This window comes from Sciurus vulgaris (assembly GCF_902686455.1).
Source record: "Sciurus vulgaris genome assembly, chromosome: 13".
Lineage (NCBI taxonomy): Eukaryota > Metazoa > Chordata > Mammalia > Rodentia > Sciuridae > Sciurus > Sciurus vulgaris.
Window position 1 is genome coordinate 64,008,024 of NC_136474.1, and position 8,814 is coordinate 64,016,837.

Sequence of the window (8,814 nt, forward strand, 5' to 3'; positions counted from 1 at the left end):
GAAGACATCATCTGATACTCCAAGACTTAATGCTATTAAAATATTAGCCCTTTACAGAGCCTTAGAAAGTATCTAGTTTTACCCTTTCAGATTTACCACACAGAAACTGAGACACTAAAAGGTGTGGTGAGGTTCTTATGGTCCCACGGCTAGACAGGACTAGACTGGTACCCAGGACTCCATTATCAAACCAGGCAATTTCTCACACTTCTAAGTTACCACTACTGTTTCCAGAAGACTAAGGCTCTCTCTTGCTAATTTCTGACAGCTAGATATAACTAGCCTTAGCAACTAATGTATAAAGTAGGAAGAACACAAAGTACAAGAGCACAGGGTGAGTCAAACAGGGAATGTGAGGCATTTACCTCAAGTGCAAACTTTCAGGGGGGTTAATAAACTTATTTATCAAGATAAATAATATTCTAATGTAGGATTTTTTAAAATAAGAATTAATGCAAAATAAACATTAGAAGTATGTTTTTAACCTCTTTAACTTTCTTCTAAGACAAATGCATTTTAATCTTGCTTGCCTCCCTTGCTTCTCTCCCATAGGTTCTAGGAATGACTTTGTTTTTTTCTTTTTAAGATTTTTGGTTAATGGCCCCAGAGGCCACTGCTTTATAGAGATCAACAGAATAAGCCTCTTTTTTCCCTTTGTGTCAGAAATTTATTGAAGACTGAAGTCACTCATTGTGTGTTGGTTTTAAAATAATGTTAGCAGATTCTTTGACACTTGTCTCTTCACAAAGTGGATCCTGCTCTCTCTTTCCTTGAGTGTGAGCTGTGGTGTTCGACCAGATTAAAATGAATAGGAGGTGGCAGAAGTGGCAATGTGTGATTTTTGAGATAAGGTCACGGAAGGTATTATGGTTTCCTCCTTGCTGTCTTGTCTTACTAGCTCAGGGAAAAGTCAACTGCCTTGTCATGAGGACATTTAAGACGACCATGGAGAGGTTGGTGTGATAAGGAACTGAGGACTCCTACCAACCACCATGTGAAAAGTCATCACAGAGGCAAATCTACCAGCTCCCATCAAACTTTCAGACTACAGCAGTCCTGACAAACATCTTGCTTGCAAACTTGAGAGGCTCTGAGACAGACCAACCAATTAAAATGCCTCTTTGAATTTCTGACCCAAAGAATTTATAACAGAATAAACACTTTCTGCTAAAATTTAGGTCATGAAGTTTTGAGGTAATTTGTTATGGTGTAATAGATAACTAATATACTGCCTTATATGTTAGGGTCATTACATTGGTCCAGGGAATAGGCATGTTCATACGATTATGAAATTGAAATTCCTGAGCAATAGTTGGCCTGACTGTGTCCAGGAATTCCCATATCCTGGAGTGAAATTATGGTTTTGACTTCCATGCAGATTTTAGTCCAGTCCTTTCATTACCATGTTCAGAAACAAAACTCAATCATTGAGTAATATTTTATACAGCTTCCCACTTAAAAATAATTGGCTGAATGTAACTACTCACAGAAGCTGGCAATTTGCAAGAGCTCACCAGTGGTACCATTTTGAGTTGATAAAACTTCATTCCCAACAAGGAGACATGTATTAAATCAGAAATAAACCACTCCAACAGCCAAATTTCATATGATAATTGCACACTATTTCTAGGCCTTTTAAAATTGAATTTATCTTTAATACCTTTACCAAAATATGCTTGAGTGCATAGTCACAGTTTGGAGCCACTTCTTTAAATCTACCTTAAGTGAGTAAGTTAATTCCATGAGTCCTAGTTTTAAGAAAGGCAGTATTATCTTGCCTCACTTAATTCTCTCTTGCTAAATTTTTTTAATTTAAAAATATCACTTCCCATACACAGTGATTGAGAAAGGGTTTTAAGTTGTTTTCAATTTGGAAAATCAAAGTCCATCTGGTCACTAACAGGTACACAGGTTGGTTTCTGTCATCTTTCATCATTTCCCTCCTCCATTTACCCAAGAAAATACGTACTACTTTAGTGTGTCTAACTACACTCTAAGCTATTAAAAGCTATTATAATTTGGGGCCATATTTACTTACCATAAAAGCAGGATTATAAGAAAATTGAACTAAGAACTCTTGATAGGGGTGGAGAAGAGGCAAAGAAAATGCCTTGCCTGAGGTTATGGGGGAATATGATCTGTGGGGTGAGTTCTGACAAGAGCACACAGGGCTGAAGCAGTTGTGGGTGGAAGGAAAGGGCTATGAAGAACTGCCACATTTAAAATATAAATATAAAAAATACAAATTTTCTGCTAAAAGTTTCTAGGGAAATTATTCCACATTGAAAAAAGGTAGCTTCCTCTTCCAGCATCTATCCCCTTAGTAGTTTATTTCACCTGAAATCTGCTTCAGTATTATTTTTCGTTACTTTGAAAGATAAGTATATACTTGAGCTCTATTCCTATTAATTAATTTTAGCTCATTTGAATTATTTTTGGATTCTGTAGTTGATTACATAAATAACAATATTTATTATGTACAATGACAGTACTCACCCTGATGCCTAAACTTTTTGATTATATTTTTCCCTAAAGATTCCATATTTATTATATGATGAGCAGATCTAATTTTTAAAAAAAATTAGGTATATTTACATAAAATTAAATGCAAGGTGTCTCAGTGTGGAGGTAGATGAGATTTGAGAAATCTTATTGGTTAGATAAAGCTATGTAAACAACATCACTATGAAGACAAGGAACATTTCTGCCACTCTAGAAATTCTCCTTCTTAGTCTCCACATAGAAACCCAACACTGATACAACTACTATATGGATTTCTATTGGTATCGATTAGGTGACCTATTCTGCTACTCCACAAAAATGAATCATGCAGTATGTAGTTTTTTGTGTCTTCTTTGTGCCTCAAGTTTTCAAGGTTCATCAATTGTGTATATTGGCAGTTCATTTTTTATAGTAGTTTATTCTTTTTATTATCTGATAGTATTCCATGAATGAGTGTATCACAGTTCATTTATACATCTTTCTCTTGATTCACATGATTTGTTTAAAGTTTGGATCTATTATGAATAAAGCTGCCATGAATATTTTGACACAATTCTTTGTGTGGACATATATTTTCATTTATCTTTTGTATGTACAACTGGGACTATCTTGATGGATCATAGAATAGATAAAAATTTACCTTTGTAAGAAATTATCAAACAGTACTGCAACATAATTATACTGTTTTCCACTCCCCTCACCAGCTTGTAAATGCTCTAGTTGCCCTGAATCACAGGCATATCTTATTTTTTATGGTATAAATTGGGATCTTAAAAAAGCATCTCAGTAGTTTGGGGAAACAAAAAAGAGAAAATATAGTCATAGCTTTTGAGATACTAGTCACTCTGTTAAGTAATTTTTTTCTTTTTGTAATTTTAAACAATAGGAGAAAGAAAGAGTATAAAATAACTTGTAAAATGTGCTTTGTGAGGGAGATTATGAAGAAAATGACCTAGTGGTCTGAAATCTATAAATAAGTGACTACTTCATGTTCTTTCTTGGAAACTTAAGGATAATATTGTAAATAACATTTTTCTATTCACTCAATTAGTCACATATTTTTAAATGTATTTTATAGTAATGAAAACTTTGGAGGTTGAAGGAAAAAGAGATGGTAGAGATTTGAAGAAAGGAAGACACTAAGCCTTAGTTCTCTCCAAGACAACTCCATGGACCATATCGACCAGTCTATCATTCATGTCCTCTAATTACTTGTGCATTCTATTTGTGTATTCAGGAAAATATGTATTATTCTCCTCTGTTCTTTATAAAATACACAAGGTTTCATAACACATAACAAAGGAATAGCTTAGTTTTTGTTTTCACAGTGTCAATAGATATTTGATGCCCATGACAGCTTTTCTTTTTACAAAATCTCTAGTACTTTCAAGTTTAGATAATTGTGATAATGTGATATAAGCCATGTGCTGCTTGGGAGATGCTTTATTATTGAGAATGTCTCATTTAAAAATAATGAAATTTGTTGTAGTTATTAGAATATTCCAAGAATACTCAGCTATTCTGTAGCTTAAAAATATATATATATATATATATTTTTTGAGTTTAGATCCTAAAAGTAAGATGGAAAAAAAAATGACCCATTTGTATGGGAACAGTTCTTATATGAACACTTTAATTATAGAGTATTGAAAGGTAAGGGTTAAAGCATTGTATCTATTTTACATTTTCTCTTGCAATATTAGACTTTGATGAATGTGTTAAGGCAAAAGAGAACCTGGAAATAAATATAGAAAGTGACAGAGACTTTGCAGCCACAGGAGTTTGAAAGAGATGGGCATGCATAAACTGTGTTGATCAATTAGGAGCAATGATCAAAATCAAGAAGTAATGAGAATGATAGATATGAAAGTAGATTAAGCTAATTGGGTCACACATTGGGTTTAGCAAAAAGTGTAAAAAGTAAGGAGTGAAGAGCAACTATAATTATTCCTCAAGCAAGAATATCAGAAAGGGGTGGTACTAAGGTGGCTTGAATATCAACAGGCTTGCAGAGTGGCTTCCTGAGTACCATGATCCTTCAGCTCCAATTCCTGGAGACCAGGGAACACATCAAAGGCAGGCAGATCACAACTCCCAAAGTAGTGGTTGTCTGAAATTGGGAAATTAAAACTAAATGGCTAGAAAAGAAAGGAGGATACAAGACTGATGACTACCACATAAGAATTTTATCATAGGCACAGGGGAAGGCAGGCCAGATAGGCTTTTCACACTGACAGAGATAAAAAGGCAAAAGTTTAAAACACAGAAGTTTAACCACCAAGTTTATTTATGGCAGTGTGCATTCAAAGACACCACAATTTTGAGAAAGCAGCACTATATTTTAAGGATGTCATTTTTAAGAGTCCACACACTATGAAAATAAAATAAACTGTAGTGAAGATTGGAAGGAAGAAATTTGAATAGTAATAGCATGGTGCCGAGTTAGTTTCAAGCCTATCTACTCAGAGGAACAGTCATGGCCAAGGATCAGAAAGAGGACTTGTGTTACTGGAATGAGTGAACCTACATAGAAGTAATTATAATCCTGTGATATTTTCCCCCTTATGCCAGGAAATTCTCCTTTCTATGGAACAAAATATTACTATGTCTAATCAGGAAAATTAATATGACCACTGAGAGAAAGAAAAACAGTGTTGATGTTTTCTAGTAATGTTTTCTAGTCCAGGACACTTAGGGAAAGCCCAAGGCTAAGAAAGAACCATATGGGGATAGGTAGACCTGCTGCTTGGGATCAAGTCCCTGTTCTTACCAAGAGCAACTATTTGATTCCTGAGTAAAAACATACTAGACAATATTCTCCATTAATTCACCTAAATAACACAGGTCTACAGAAACCAGTTCTGTTGGCATAAAACAATTCAGCTTGCATTTAGCAGCATTGAGGTCACACAGAAACCCAAAATTCAAGATTCAGAATATTCTTTTTGCTGGTGGTCAGATAGAACACATTCCGATGGAAAAAAGTTTTGTCATGATGGATCAGATAGCCACACAGTATGAGGTAAGATTTCATTTGACGTACTTATTACATTAAACATATTCAGAGTAATTATTTTCACTGGAGCATTGATAAATCAGCCAGTGGAAATTTAATGAGACTGTTGTATGTCCTTGTGAGGTGTATTCCCTCTTGGTGGCTAAGGGGGACCAGAGCACACAGTATCACTCAGTCTTGTCAGAGGAGATGTTCTGTCACTGATTAGAGAGCTGCATGTCCTCTTTAGTCACAAAAACATTTCATGGGGTAACCTTGTTTCTGCCTTAATGGATTCAGGCAATGTAATGAGAGCTACCAAAGTGGACATGAAGAAACCCTTTGAGAGACAGAACATGTCACTTCTCACTTACTCACTAATGGCAGTCCCTCCCGGGCTGAGCAAGCCCCTCTGGGCAGAGCTGGAAGAGTCATTTAAAATGCACCTGTGTTCCTTCCTTCCATCAAATGCTGCAGAAAGGCACCAAAATGTGATATTTTCCCTGTTAGAAACACCAAATACAACTAATGCATCTTGTTTCGTCTGCACAAGAACAAAGAGAAAAATAGTACTCTCTTAAACGTGCAGGGCATACTCTACTTTTTCAAAGTATATTTCTGTCTCTAGATTATACAAGCCTCACCACACCTTTGAGAATGTATAGGCCCTAAAGAGGATGTTTGCTCCTCTCTGTTATGAACTGGGTACCCAAGGCCTCTATAAGAGGCAAAGTGACTGAATGGCTGCAGGAGGTTCAGAACTTGGGGTCCTCTAAATTATTTACTTATTTCTGTTTCTTCTCTCTATATCTATATCCATATCTATGTCTGTCTATCTAGATCTATCTATCTATCTATCTATCTATCTATCTATCTATCTATCTATCTGTGTATATATGTCCAGTGACAATTTAATACCTGCATGATCAAACTTTGATTCATGCAGGGCAAATAATTGTACTATTCAGGGAGAGTCAGAAAAAGAAGGACTGAGTTACTGCAAGTCCAATTTTATTCTTTATCTTTTGCCAATTTGAAGAAGCAACTAATTCATAAACTATATGGTAAGCACATTTAACTGTTCTAGGATTTTTCTCATGCTTCATGAAAACAGAGATCATAACTGGGAAACCAACTGTAAAATTAAAAGAACTAGATGTTGCCAATAAAGACCATCATTTCAGGAAAATAAATTTGTTTCTTGGAAGCGGTTCTTGAATGTATGCTTGAGGTGCCCACAAGAAAACTAATTCAACCGAGAAACAAATTGATCTTGCTTCACTGGTTTATATGAACAGAGTAAAATACACACCAACAGGTTATATCACTTAATAACTCCTTGTTCCCTATAATGAATCAATGGCAAGATCACCTTGAATTATTATATTTTGAAATCATATGTACAAAGTAGCCTAGGACCTCGGTGCCTGCCCCAAATGATGGGTTTCATTAAGATCATATTCAGAGCTAACAAAATCAAGGTAATCAATGCTTGTGTCAGCATTTATTCATCGTATTTGGAAATTATTTTCTTGAAGATTTTTTTTGTTGTTGTTATTAATATATTGATATATTTAATATGGAAGTAAAATAAAAATGTATAATTTGATATTGCAGTTGGGTCTAGAAGTGTCACTTTATTTTGTGAAGGCATCTTTTTGGGTTTTGCAATGGAAAATGGGACACAGTTTGGCAAAAGCAACTCTCTTATGCCTTGAATTCTTCCTGACATGGTTTCAAAAGTTACTTGCAATGTTCTATTAAAATGGTGGGAAGTGGGAATTTGTAAATTTTATTCTCTGTTCTCCCAGTTTGTAAAGCTTCCAGGAAAAGCATTTCTTTGCACTTGCATGGGTCCATCACAGAAAATAACAAAATGAAGCTGGAAAAACTGCTGGCCAAAAGTTTCTATAAAGTCCTTTCCCTTTTGGGCTCCAGGTTCCACAGCTGATTCCCTTTGACCCTGTGATGTGGAAACAGTTCTTGCCCCTAAAAAGTGAATAATCTTTCCAAATTAAGGGAGCAGAGGGAGGAACATAGATTATCTCTGCATTTTAAGAGCAAAAAGTTTAATATGCAAACCAATAATAAATATTTAGTTTAAGAGGAATGTTTAAGTATCAGGGGATGATAATTTATAAACTCCTTAAAGCAACCATTTTTTAACTGAAAAAAAAAAAACTAATGATGTATGTTAAATATTCATTAAAATAAATTTCTAAATGAAAGTTATATGAAAAATATAGCATAACATTTTATATAAAAAACTTATAATAACTCTCAAAAGCGTATGCTCTCCTACTCTTTTTTAAGAAGTATATTTTTAATTTATACTCACTACAAATTCAGATTTTACAAATGAAAACTGGAATTTATGTGTTTGGCTTGATAACATTACTTTAGAATTATAACTGCATTTCCTAATTATGTTAAACAAATCCTACTAAAGATGATTCTCCTTATGCCATATTTAAAGAAATTATTTTTATCATGAATCTGCTATACACATGAAATTGTAGAATGAGAAGGGACCTCGAAGTTTATTTTTCAAGCATTTTTTCACTATTTTACTATTAAAATGATGAGTGTGCTCTTCACCCCCGGGAGGCCCATTACTTTGAAATGGTTTGCATGTTCCACATGTATTATGAAAAATTATATACCTAACTAACTAATATTCAAAGACTCATATCATCATGTACAGTTAATATTAATGCATTAAGAAAAATGATGGCGTATAATATTTTATTAGCTTGTGCTATCTTATTGCAGCATTTATTTCTATTAAGTTATTTCAAATGAGGAAAATAATTAATGAGTTTCCACAATTTTTAGAGTCTGTATGTAAAATGACTGATTATCTCCAAATTCATTTACAAATTCAGGATTAAAGAAGTTAAGAAATCACCTAATTCAAGCAATATATTCACAACTGAAATTGCAAAGGACTTCCTTAACAGGATATTATCATTAACATCGGCATTTAGATCCTCTGGCTTCTCCAGGGTTTTGAGACCTTTCTCTGGATGCCAGTTCTTCAGACAAGAGGAAGGAGACTCTAGTTCAGGTTTAATGTTGACATTTATTTTAGCTGAAAAACACTCATTATGTTCAGGGGATGCATAAATTTATTTATTTATTTACTTACTTACTTACTTATAAACTTCTTTTGAGATTTATTTCCTTCCTTTATTGCCTTCTCTCCAAGGAGGACAGTACCATAAAGTAAATGTGGGGCTGTGGATGGGCCTCTGAGGTTGAACAGATCATCTCTAGACTTTTGGGGCACTGCTATCTCAGCTACTGTGAAACTGAAT

The 8,814-nt window shown here is 34.4% G+C and overlaps 1 long non-coding RNA gene across 1 annotated transcript in view; it reads right to left on the minus strand.

Annotated features, from left to right (window-relative positions):
• The window catches only part of LOC306642480, a 53,104-nt gene extending 47,046 nt beyond the window's left edge, over positions 1-6,058 (minus strand). The window contains exon 1 of the long non-coding RNA XR_013758542.1: positions 5,872-6,058. This is a non-coding gene — a long non-coding RNA (uncharacterized lncRNA). The remainder of the gene's footprint in view (positions 1-5,871) is intronic.
• Between the last annotated feature and the right edge of the window lie 2,756 nt (positions 6,059-8,814).